Genomic DNA, 14,091 nt, shown 5'->3' with positions numbered 1-14,091 from the left:
GCACCAGCTGCACCATATTTATCTACTTGTTTATGAAAGAGTTTCCCCTCATTGTGTGGATAACTGACCTTAGCTATAGCTAATAAGACATGAGCTGCCTTGAACCATGCAGCTTTACACTGAATCTTATAAAATACTTCAGTGTTATCCATGTAGCCTCACTGAGCTCCTAATGAACTGAAACACATTCTCTCTCCAGTACTGTCATCACAGACAAGGTGTGGTCCAAGGAACAAAAATAATCTGGCCCAAACTTTGCTTTGGCCATCTGCTTCTGTAGACGAGCTTTTTGCTGGCTACCACCAGGTTTTCATAGAGTAGAGAATCAAGCCATGTATAGATATTTATGCTCCACCATATCCGTTATTTCATCTTGCTATCCGAACCGTGTAGTGACAAGAATGGCCTGCCTGCTGCAGGAAAAGAGCTTCAGTAGCCTCTCCTAAATTGCAGCTGTGTTTCGAGATATATGCCTAGCTAGTCTGACACCTTTGGAAATTCATTACTTCTCAACCTTAAGTCTTTAAACATGTTGGGAGCTACAGAGTCTGTGACGAAGAAAAAGCAACAATTTTACTTAACATGAAAACTCTCAGTAAAACTAGTTCCAGTAAATCAGATGATGTTCTTATCAATCTATTCCAGACATGTCCAACTTGTTCTTTCTTTCTCCACACCCCCCTGTTTGTTTTTTTTAATCCAAAACTGAGAAGCTACAACTGGCACAAAAGCAGGGTGTATATCCATGCTGAAATGACTTATAGGGTGACTTTATTCACAGGTCACACTGTGATATTGTTGAATTTGAAATGAGTCACTGGAATGGGCACAAAATAGACAGTCTCTGTTTTATGTCTTTTCTTTCGATTTTTTGATTTAAGAATATGACTTTTATCACAGTTGATTTAAATTATAATAATTAAATTACACTGGCTTCCAGCTGGGGTGGGGTGGTTCAAGATGGTTTCTCTTCAGCTGCAGCTAGTATTTGATGATTTAAGATTCTGTCAATAAATTAATACTTACAGTAAATTTTAAAATTATTATTGAAGTCTGTCAGTTGAACTAGTACAGTGCTAGAGCTCAGATGTCAACTACAAACACATACAAAATACAATAAATCCTGAAATACTACTTCAAAGTCCAAACCATTTGTCTAATTTGTGGGTTACTACACACATAAGTAACACAATCACCTTAATCATTCCAAACAAGCATACACCAAGTTTCATTTTGTATTTCCCCCCCCAGCAGCATTACACTACTTCTTCCTGGTGATGTTCCAAGCAGAGCATTCCTAAGGGTCACTCGTGCAGGAAACGAGTTGAGCTAAACTCAGCTGCTAGCTCGTTTCTTATTTTAAGTTTAGCTTTCCCATTCTGAAGGAACTATTCTTCTCCAGTACTAGTTAAAAGAGCTTATCTAATTTAACTCTAATTTTTTCCTTAAACATCTGGGAAATTTCAGTTCTCTAATCAGTTTCTTACTTTCCTCCACTAATTCATCATTTCCTGTGTGATAATTTTTCCATCGTTTGTTTTCTTGCTCTTTATATATGTCCTAGATGCTGATATTCACATTCAGGCAAAGCGGCTTATTTGTGTTGTCCCCATTCTCCTTAAAAATCCTCAGATAAAAACTGCCACTGAAATTTATTTGCTTCTGTGTATCTGAACATTTAGCACAGTCTCCAAAATGCCACCATTTGTTGCCCTGATAGCTCCATCATCAGCAAATTCTAGGATTTTAATTTACTCTAACATGATGAGCCGCCCTTCAGAAAAATTGGCCACCAGTGCCAGTGGTCTCTGTGCTCGAGTAGGCCAAAGTCACATGCGAAACAAGGAAGCCTGTCAGACAAACACCACTTCTCCTTTTCACTTTTCTCACTGCCTGTTCATTCCTTCTCTCCATTTCTTCTTTGCCCTAGGCCATATCTTAATCCCATTCTCAAAACCAAAAGGTTTCTTCCTTTCTGTATGGCTCATGAAAGGTTACCATACAGAACTAAATTGCTACAGGTGTTTCACCTTCAGGTTTGGGTTACTTTCAGTTTTTATCTGTATTTTCTTACTTGTATCACCACAATCCCATTCATGTAATTTTCAGGCTATTTCATAGATGTAGGCTTAAATCTGGAGATAGTAACCTCTTTTCCACAAGACAGATACTGTAGTAACATCATATGGATATTGAATTCCACACTACAAGCAAATCAGGAATTTTTAATAACTACTCATTTAAGCCACAGCACACAGCTTAGGAAAAGTCGTTAAATACTGTATACAGCCTTTCTAATTTCTACAGCTTTAGACCATTATTTAAAAGATTCTATGTATCTCATATAATAAACTAAATAGGGAAGACTACATTGGAAAAATAAATGTTTATCATACCTATTGATTAACATCAGCAGCACAAATATAAGAAACAAATTTCAAAGTTTTTCCGAGATAGAGATTTGGGTCTTTAGAAAATTACCAAAATTATAAGAGTATTATGCTCAACTGATCTAATGGTTTGGTTTGCATTTTTCTGTATAAACACAGTGGTATGTTTACCAAACATTCATTTCCTTCTAACCCCTGATCATAGATTTTTGAAACCTCACCAAAAAAGTTTTTTAATTAACACGTGTTCACAGTATCAAAACAAACTTGAATGAATCATTCATACAGTGTGAAAACTGAAGTTTAATAACTGTGAATGAAAGAGCTCTGCAACATAAAAGTTTCCACAAACCATCACAATATGTCCAAGCACAACGAAAGAGAAACTTACATAATGTATTAGGTTGCAGTTGCAAAGGACTCTTCAGGTTTTGTAATCAGTTCTCACACTTAACCACAAGCCAGTAAAGAATTGTTATATTTCACAGTTACATACATTGTATAGTTTAGAAATATATCCTCTTACCAAAGTTAAAAGCACAGCTTTAATTTCTTTCATTCATTTGAGGAACCTGAGGATCAACATATGCTGCTTCATATGCTGATAGTTTCAGTAGATCAACAAAGATTTTTTTTTAAAGCTAAACTTTCTTACAATGAAAAACAGAAAAACATATTATTTTTTCCATTGAGAAAACAACCAGCTTACCTGGCTTTGCCATTCCACACCAACAGCCTGAACAATATTATCAGCTCTTCAGGTACTATTTCTTGCTAACTGGAAGGATATTTTCTCTCTTGCTGGATTAATAATCAACTTTCCTGATAGTTCATTTGTAATTCTCTGCTGGTTAACCCTTTGCAGGGCTCCCATTTCGACCTAAGTAGCCTACACTGTTCAGTCCCTTTCAATACAAAAATAACAAAGCATATGATAGTATATACATGACAATTAAATAAACAGCTAAAAAGAAAGTTTAAGAATATATTCTCTTAACAAAATAAAAGCGTATTAATACTTAAAATAAGACTTTCTCTTAAAGATTCTACTTACTAAACCTAAGAGCCAGTAAACTGATGCACAAAAAACTAGAAGCTGTAAAGTCCAATGGCTCCTATGACAGCACGCTGCCATGAAGCTACTGCTCAACCTCTCATCTTCGGTGTTCATGTAAATATGACTCATGCCTGCTGGATTCTGAAAAATAACATATTGAGTAGTGTGCTGAGAAATTACCACTGAAATTATCAGTTTGTGCAAGGCCGTCCATCTGTGTTGTCAGAAAGCAAGAGCAAGAGTGGCCAGGAGTAAAAATGAGATAAGAGAGGCCCAGAGTAACTAAAAAGGAGAGTTCAAATAAGGTCAGAACAGTTTTAGATGGGATACCTAACAATTACACATAATTCTGTTTTTCAAAGGTAATAGTAGCAAATTACATACATTTTATCAGTCTCATAAGAATTCAATACATTTTGACAGCTCTGTTGTGAAATGAGTAAAAAGATTATACAGCAAACCCAGTAAATGGGTTTAGAGATATAGTACAGGAGGGTGAAACATTCTGGAAATCCTGACCTAAAGAAACTAGCCTTTGGCGGATATAAGATGGACCTTGGGACATGTTTTGATTGTGGACAGAGGGAAGAGGAAGAAAAAAAAGAACTTGTTGCATGGATGAGTGAGGCACAATGTTGCAAAAATTGAGAAATCCAAAGAAAGGCTTTTTTCTTCTTTTTCTGGAAAATAATTACTTGGGTTTTCAGACGCTCTAGGAAAAATACAAGAGACGACAGTTCTATTCACTAACAGAAATGCTTTCCTGGTAAATAGTGCTATAGCTCTTATTAAATAACACTATAGTACTTGTGGTTTTTTCATAGACAAAGGGACAGAGAAGGTACTCCAAAAGTTACTGCATAGCACAGAAGAGTCTTTTTCTATTTCCATTTGCATAAGAGTAGTCCTATAACAAATGTATTTTTACAGTACTGTAGGTCTCTACTCTCTGCCTACTGCTCTCTTTATTCTGTAGGACCTAATACAGTTTGCTGTAAACTTCCTATGATATGTGTTGTAGAATTTATGATAAAATTTTGTAAAGTGTTGAAGCAAATTTATTTCATATTTATAGTTAAAATTTATTCCGTATGTGTTTGAAGGGAAACCTTTTAAAAACACCAAGAATGTGAGAACTAAATTTATTGTTAAGTATCACACCAGTGGTACTCCTGGGGGCTCCTCTTCATGGGAAGAAAGCTTAAACAACACTTTCTAACACATTGGATTGCTTCCCAGAGATGTGATGGCCTACAGAAGCAGTGCTGAACAAAGCAGGCTGGAATAGTAAGTCAGTAAACAACCCTTTTCAGAGGATGGTCACAAATAAGTGCAACTTTGTTTAATAAAGGCAAATTATAGTCATCTTTTGTTCTTTAGAAGGTGCATTATCTTTCTTTTCTGTTCCACCTGACTAAACTGGTGGTATCTTTTCTATCACCTGACTGAGTAGTTGGCTGGAAATAATGGGACAAAACAATCCACTATTGTTAAAAGAGACAATGACCTTTCACGTCCTTGGAGCTCGCCTTGACCTTTCATCTTTCCTATCCTTCAGTGGTCTCTCCTAACAACTGAAACTACACCCTGTTAGGCTGAATTCCAGATTGTCATAAAAAGCCCTGTCCTTTCAAAACAAAACCAATTTTTACAGCAAGGTGGAGGAGAAACACAGGTCCATTGTTCCCGCACAGATGGAAGTTAGAGTTACTAGGGCAACAGCTCTAATCCCCCTTTTTACCACCTTTTTCACATCATTGGCCTATCAAGTGTGCTACCTTTTAACTCATAAGCTCAAAAGCTGGTAGTCTAACTGACTGCCCTAATTAGCTACGATTTTCACAGTACAGACAACATGATGAGCTAATCGAAATTTGCAAAATAATGACGTACCTCCAGCAAATATTCCTCCTCCTGAGGCCCAGTCTTAGAATAACAATAATGAGACCATTATTAGAGGCGGGCATTAAAATGCTGCACTGCTGCTAAACAGAGAACTTAATTGTTCTGGTCTTGTCCATTGAATCAACAACCTATTGTTGTGGACTTGAAAAATAAAGGACTGGAGAATGGGTGCCATAATGATTGGTCTGTGCTGCCATACCAGCACTCTGTAGAATTGTTTTCCTTTTGAAACTCTTGATGGACTAGTAGTTTTGTTTAAAAGTAATATAAAAGGCAATTGTCTGGATAAAAAGTCCTATTTATTGAAATCTTTAGAAGCAGTTGCATAGATTTGTTCATGACCCCCAAGATAAAAACATAGGGACCATAATAATGCTATTTGTAGAGACCACTGCTTGTAGTGACACCAGATAACACTGTCCTGTCTAGCTACTGCAAAAGGAAGGCAGGCATTTTCTTTGCAGAGAGGAATGATGACAGAAGGTCAAATACTGGACAGACCCAATTCATCTGTAAAAAGGAAGATGTTTTATTAAAAAAAAATAAAATGGAATTACCTAATATATTTGGTCTTCATTTAGAATTCTGGGTTTAGCTCAAACTGATAAATGTATGCCTAAGTCAGTCACAACAAAGGAACTTTTTGTTTCATTAGTTGTTTAGATATTAAAAATGATAGAATTTTTTTTTCATCTCTTCTATAGAATTATACCCTAAACTTTGCAGCTGGGAAACTAAATAATATACCTTGAGATGTAGCTGTACAGTTGTAGACTCAGCTGATGTGAATTGTAACTTACTGTTATCTGAGGTTATTCTTTATTTCAAACCAGGGGCTAGGAGAAGAAAGAGGAATCTAAAACCTCTGCAATGATTTAGTGCTTTCTTTCTAAAATTTATACAAAAGTAAAATCTACAGCTTTTTATAAAATGTTTAAGATAAACATGATCTTGAAGGAAAAAAAAGTTCTCCCGAATCAAAAATCATAGTTTCATTACATCAAATCATGGTTAAATAACACTATTCTAGATTTCTCTCAGCTTTCACTGCAACAGAATAGTTGAAAACATATAAGCAATAACAGATTTACACTTTGGAACAAATTAAAATCATGTCAATCATTATTGTATTTTTTATAGTTACCTCTCTTAATGCATCTTTCTACATACAAATTGCTCAAAAATAGGCTATGACTCTAGATTAATAGAAACCATCAGAAATAAGAGAATTTGGGATTGCAAGAGTACCCACTGGTATTTTGCTATTTATCCGAATGGCAGAAAGTTCAGGTTTTATTTTTTTCTTATTCTTATCAACATATTGTAAATCAAAATGAGGAAAAAAAATGGGAAAAGGAAGAAAAAAAAAAAAAGGGAAGAAAACTGAAAGTTAAAGGTTAACCCAAAAGGTATTTTCAGCAGTTCTTAGAACAGTTCCCATAATGTAAAGTTGTCTTCCATGTATTCACAAAACACATTTTCTTTAAATTCAGATCTTTTCTTCTGTAAACTGAAAAATGCCTAATATGAAGAAGTATTAAATTGTAAATAAGACCTCTTGCTTCATTCAGTCCATGCTTTGCTTCATTTATCTTCATCTTGTTAGGCTAAATTAATTAACAATCTCTGTGTAGCACACTTTCTCTTTTCATTACATCAAATAATGGCCTGGATATGGGAGAAAACCCCTCACCACAGGGATCTTGAAACACTACCTTGAGGAAGAGTCTCTTACATGTGTATTTCTTTAGCAATATTAACTATGTAGTTGTTATGACATTTATTAAATGGATTCTTCATCACTTTAAAATAATTATCCTGATTTTGTAAGAAATAAATTATTATTTTTAATAAGAGCCTTGTAATAGATCATGTTTATAATTTGTAAGCCACAATTACTAATAGAAAGTACCTAAATTGTCAATAGTTTTACTCAATGCTTTATTTAAAATAAAAATCCTGCACGTGAATACAATTTCTGGCCAACTCTGTATACAGCCCCAGATATATTAATGTGTCAAATTACTCAAACCAAGCTGCTGTATCATTTGTGTGTGAATGTTCTATATATAATTAATTAGATGTCTGGGACAGTTTCATTGGTAAATCTCATTATTTTAATTCTGTAATAGGGAGCAATGTGCTAAACTATTAGGCAAGTTTTCTTCCTTTAACCTACATTCTGGCATCTAGAGCAAAAGGACAAAACAGTAAAGCCTTTTTTAATCTCACCCTGATCAAACAACCCTCTTCCTCCAATCACAGCTTTGTGCATGGTATCTTTCTGCTAGTGTTTCTTATTTAATTAAAACAGACACTGACAGAAGGACATGGATTAGGACTGTAATGATGCATTTACTTAGTTTAATCAGAGGCTCCTTTTGGAGTAATGGCTTAAACAAAGAACAAAAGGAAATTGTTATGAAACAGCCTTTTATCCCAGGCAAAGGTCACATTATGAGGTTTTTAATTTTGTCAGACTGTTATATTGGGCGTTGCTACTGGAACATGAGAAGTGCTTCTCTCCCTCTCTCCCCCGAGCCAAGTGGGTTATTATAATACAACCATTAAAGCTGCAAATTAAAATGTCTGATTTTAAAACAGGTTGCTTAGCTTTCAAAACCCTCTAATTAGCATGTTGTGCATTGTTGTGAAGGAAGGAAACCTAAAATGCTAATGACCTGCTGCCAGGTGACCACACTGCTGTGCAAAATAATATAGACATTTTCAAGTAGTAGTAGTAGTAGTAGTAGTAGTAATCATCATCATCATCATCATCTTTTATGGATTACCAAACTCCAGGTCTACCCTGCGCCACATGAGTTTAAAGAAACAAGCCAGAGACCAGAATTCAGGAGTCAGCAAAAGACAATGCTGTATGTTAACTGGGAAAAAAGTCTGTGGTCATTCAAACATTGTAAAACATTTGAAACCACCACAGGCCAGGTGATACTTGGACTAGGCACAGGAAAAAAAAGCACAGAACAGAAAATTCCTGCCCTCTCAGGCAGAAATTACAGATACACTTCTGTAAATCTGAAAGCACCAGGCCCAACTTGCTGTGATAAATTCTGTTTCTGTGCTTTGTTCTTAAAAAGGCAATAATGCAATAAGAGACTTCTAATACAGGTATATTTTTGTCCCTTCCCAGTTTACCATTCATCATAAGAAGTTTGCTGAGCACACAAAATTAGGCTAGAGCTGCAAAATCTCAATTTTTTTCCACAAGTTTTGTGATTATTTTCTTTAAATATACTACCAGAGAAAGTCTGATAATGACACTACAAAGACTCAAACAAAATAGTAAATATGTCCTTAAACCTCATGGTACTTGAAGCTCTGTTTTTTGAATACTTGAGCTTTAGCAAATTGCTCATTTCATACAAAATTTTACAAGAAAAGAACTCTCTCATCTCCCAGGGACAAAATGTATCATAAGTGACTTTCTTTCTTGAAACCATAGCTGCAAAAATGTTCATTAGTCTTCTGCACCACCTAAAATGTACACAGACCAAATCCTTCTCCAGTCACAGAGTTCACATCTCTGGCAAGCTGAAATGTCACACAGTACCTAGAGACACACAACCTGACACCAACGAAGAAGCTAAAGCTTGCTGACAGTGTCAAAGTTGGGTCCAAACAACAGCAGCAGAGGCTGCTATTTGGCACCACAAATAATATCTTCCTGAAAAGTCCAGCATAATTAGCTAGGCAGACAAAATTAACCCCACTTGACCTGTTTTTTGCCAACAATAAAGTAAAAAAGGCTTTCTCTGTAACTTGACATCTTTGTCATAAAAATCCCGGTCCAACCCCCTCCAAACAGACCAGCATAGCGCGACAGCATTCTTCCAAGATCATGGTAGTAGGAAGTTGGATGAGATGTTGAGAAGCCGTGCTGGCCTTGATGTCTGTTCATTCATGGAAGTCTCTTGCCCTTCAAGTGATCCCTAATTGACTGGTAAGGGACAAAACTGACTGCAAAGGGGATTTTTAATCCCTTATTGCATTATGTTTTACTTAGAAGTTCATCAGTCCAGAGACAAGGTACTGTGTGATTTGAAATCGCAATGCCCCCAAAACCACTACTCAATGGAAACGATGATTCAATTCCTCTCCAGATAAATTACAGATTAGCCAGGTTAAGCAAATTATAATATATAAAGGACCATGGATGCTGTTGCATCTCAAACCCATTGTATTGCTTGTCTCTTTTACGCAGTACAGGCCAGATTCTGCCATGTTGCTGCCACCACACTCCCTCACAGTATAATCCCAAGCCTGAAAAAAAAAAACGACAACTTGCCCTTGAAAATCTTAACACAATTACATGCAAATCACTGAAATAACCTACATAAAAGAAGGAAAATACACTTATTTTCAGAGATAGTAATTGCAATTTACTTAACACTCAAATACCTGAGCTGCTTAAAAAGTGGCAAACAAATTCTGGTAAACAAAATGTTAATAAAATAAACTATGTAATAGTATTCTATCTGGTTAAAAATATGCTGAAATTCACAATGGTCTTCTACAACATCGGGATATCACTGTCATCAGTCCATATCACCACTTATTTATTTATTTAAGTTTAACTTCTGTTCTGTCAAGATAATCACATATTAAGATATGAGAACCTATTTTCACAGACACATGCACCATCCACTAGTGTTTCCTGGTTGTCACTTAGTTGTTTTTTTGTCATGAATACAACCATCTCTGTGAGACAGAAAACACAATGCTAAGTTTATTTATAAAAAAAGACGCTAACATCTAATGAAAAACAGGCTGTGTGCAAAGTGATATGTGGCTCTATCCTTTAAAACTCACAGTCAGGAAATTCTCCTTATTTTAATTTGTGGCTGTAGAATTCATCCTGACACTGTATTTTAAAGGTATCTTGCAATGGCTACCATATGCGCAGTGCAAATACACCATTTCCCAAAAGTTATATTTGTCCCTTAAAATATATGAATTATGCCAATGCTTTTTTAGTGAAGAAGTAATAAAATCTGCATTAGTACCCTACACAGAATGTGAATTCATGCTTTAAGATCAGAGTTGCTTAGATAGCAAATTATCTGCATCATTTCACATTTACCAGCTAGAGAGCTGTCCATGTACAGTCTGTATATGGTCAGCATTAGAAAAATCAGTGTCTAGATGAATACAGTACTTTGTGTCCCGTGCTTTTTCTGAATATCCATGAGCTATATCCATTTACATAGAAATACATGTAAAAGAACAACGGTAATCCAGTAATCTAAGATTTCAGTGTAGGAGCCTGACGAGAGTTAGGCCAGCAAAGTAGCAGCTAGCAGCATGGCACGGTGGAAACATGAGTAAAGCAGTCAAATACTCAGTGATTGTGCTGGTTTGGTGCAGAGTAAGACACTGACTGGGCTTTGATATATTATTTCAACTGGGCCCATTAAAGTACATCTCTGAGTAACTGTACTACTCTGTCATGTTGATCCCAGAAACTCTTGTGGCCAATGCAGAAAGATAATCTACTTTCTCATTTCTTTGAACATCAGTCTCACACACCTAGGCAAAAGTCACAATAAGCTCCATACTGATGTATGACAGAATAAAATGTATTTCTAGAAAAAAAATCAAGTCTCTGATATTTCATGCATAATAATGTAAGCAGATTTGACCCAGACATGAAGAAAAGAGAAGTCAGTTCCTTCTAAAAATCTTTTTCACTCAAGCAGCCCCAGAGATTAGTGTGTGTGATAAATATATATATATATGTATATGTATATATGTAAAACGGAACCTGTGTAATATGTAACTCTCTATATGGAACTATACAGACATAATGGAACCCATGGAACAGTCTTACAGTGGAATCCAAAGCTGTTCTTCAAATTCCCAGCTTGTGCCTTCACTCACTAGCACTGATTATACAGAACAGCAGTTTTGTCTATTTGCATATACTGTGAAAGAAGAATAGTTCTTATACTTGAGCACCAGTACCATCTCCTTGTGTTTGTCCCACTTTGCACAATCTAACTCAGTTTTTTCCATGTATCTATCTCTACAGGTTCTCTGCATCCTAATCCACCTGGTCACTCCATACTGGTATCACTGCTTTGTGTATCTGTTAGATAAGAGTAAGCAAAGCCATCTGCTCTTTGGGTTTCCAAAAGACTGCATTTGGCCAAAGTAGCCCTTTTTCAGCCCTAAGAACTACAGGATCAAGGAACATACATATTAGAATTAAAGTCACTTATCAGATTACCACATTCACTTCTAGAAATTCTTATTACTATTTAACTCTTCTTGCAACCCTAAATATCCCATCTCATTCCAAAACTTCATTCCCGTCTGATTCATGATGTAATGTACAAAACAGTGTTCAAATCCCTTATAAATTTCTTATTTGGCTTTGGAACTGTTGCTCCTACGGGCATACAACTGAATTTTTTACCTAACCTCTTTAACTCTTTTCACAATTGGAGTCTTCATATTTTCATATCTGTTAATATTTTTCAGTCCTGAAGATAAGCTAGCTAAATGATGGAACAAAAGTCACAGAAGCAGCCAGCTCCACTCTTCTGGCTATTATCACCTGATTTCAATAAATGATAGGCTATTATATTCCAAACTGTCTTCTGCAAGAGAATATTGACCTATGCAATTCATTGCTGATTTTTTTTTTTTTGATTCTGAGTGTCAGAAATTAAGTTGCTAAGCTACTTCATATTAAATATCATAGAAACACTATATATTTATATATAAAATCACTATAATAATAACTATATGTTTATGGGCAAGACATATATACTTCAAGTGCAGTTAGCACACTTAATAAGCATTTAAAAAAAATCTTTGCATTCTAGCATGTAAAAGTAGCCTGCACAAATTATATGAAAACTTCGCCTTAATTAAGTTAAAAGGAAATTATCCATGCCCAAACTTGGCTTGTATCTCACTTCAGAAACGCAGGCTAGGTTTCAAGAGAAATGGTCAAATGTAACTGTTAAGGGATTTCAGTTTGCTGGTGAACCTAACATGAAATAACTCATACACAGAAAGCATCATGCATATGTAATTACAGCATCATACTCTTACACAAATGATAGCCATGTGGTGAACTTTAATACCTCCTCAAAAACTAATTCACTAGGCACCTTTCAGCATTTAATTTACGTGTTTGCTACCAGTAAAGATTTTCCAATCAGTATTGCCTAATGAAGGGGGCACACAGAAGAGTAAGGTGTATTTTTTGCTCAGTACCTGGCATGCTAATTACCTTTTTATGCCTTGCTTTACCCATTGTGTAAAACAGGAGAAACAAAACATTTATTAATCACCTTTCTACACTCCTTTGAGATTTGCTGATATAAAAGAGGGAAATGGAATCTCTAAGCAGTCTGAAACAGGGATCACTTAAAAACATAACAAAATGAAACAAATAAACATAAAGGTTTGGGGGTTTTGGTTGTGTTGTTTTGGTTTGTTTGTTTTATATTTCTAATGTTAGAGCTTTCAATATCCAATCAGCCAGTCATACTACTGCATTGTTTTATTATAAAGTGAATCAGAGCAGGCATATTAATCAAGTCAGGACAGTGAGTGCACTTTGTTTACGCACTTTATCCTGCACATAACTTTCCTAGGTTCAGGCTGAAATCCATCTCCAGCTGCAACAGCTTTCAGGATAACAAATCTTCCTGGAGCTGAGCCACACAGTGTTTCGGACCTGGAAGGTGCTGCAGGCAGGTACTTTCACTGCACTTCTTGAAACCCTAGATACCAAATTTTCACACATTAAACATCCCTCCAAAGGTATGCCTGTCACAGTGTAATGATCTGCACCAGCCAATCTTTGGGCACTCCGTTCTTCTGCCCATATAATTATAATGATTTTGAATCTTTCATTTCTAAAGAGTGGAATTAAATTACATAACCTATTAGAAAGGGGATACTCTTTACTACAATATAGAGGCTCATTTATAGTTCACTCTCAAAGAGCTTAGGGTAATAGATTTTAAAAGGTGTCATTTTTTTATAAAAATCAATATTTTGGGGTATATCTAAATCTTTACAAAATTTCCACTGCTGACACAGCTGGAAACTCTGTCATACTGATGGAAACTAAAGCAGTTTAGTAAGCAAAGTAATGAAAATAAGCTTAACCACCTAAATTTTTTCATTATTGTAATCAATTCAGTGTTCAACCAAGCTAGATTAGCATGGTTATAAAAGTCTTGCTGGTAAACACTGAGAATGAGCTGCAGAACTACCTGGTTTCTTCAAGATTATTGAAAAATATGATTATCCCAATTTTTCTGACTTTTCATATATATTTATAATATTTTTAATGTATATATAATGTGTAATGTGTATATAAGCATATGATAATGTGTATATATGCATATGTGCGTACATATATATATATATATGTAGATGTACTGCTACATTTAAGCAAAATCATTAGATTCTGTTCTCACCCTTTTCTTCAAAACCCACCAGTTAGAGCCATTTCTCAGCTCTGGTAAAGAGGTCACCACAAGGTGCAGGACAGAGCGGGTGCTGCAGGTGAGCAGTCTCAGGCAACAGATGCCTCAGCAAGAGAGGCGGGAACAGAACTAAGGGTAGGAGAATGAGAACGGCAACAGCTTGGAAGAGCTCAGGGACTCCCTATAAAACCTTGGGAACTTCTGCCTAGCATCTGCATTTGACAGGAAACATTGGCAAGAACCTCCTTCCGATGGACTACTTCAGAAA

This window comes from Mesitornis unicolor, unplaced genomic scaffold (assembly GCF_000695765.1).
Source record: "Mesitornis unicolor isolate BGI_N332 unplaced genomic scaffold, ASM69576v1 scaffold18994, whole genome shotgun sequence".
NCBI lineage: Eukaryota > Metazoa > Chordata > Aves > Mesitornithiformes > Mesitornithidae > Mesitornis > Mesitornis unicolor.
This window is presented reverse-complemented; position numbering follows the sequence as displayed.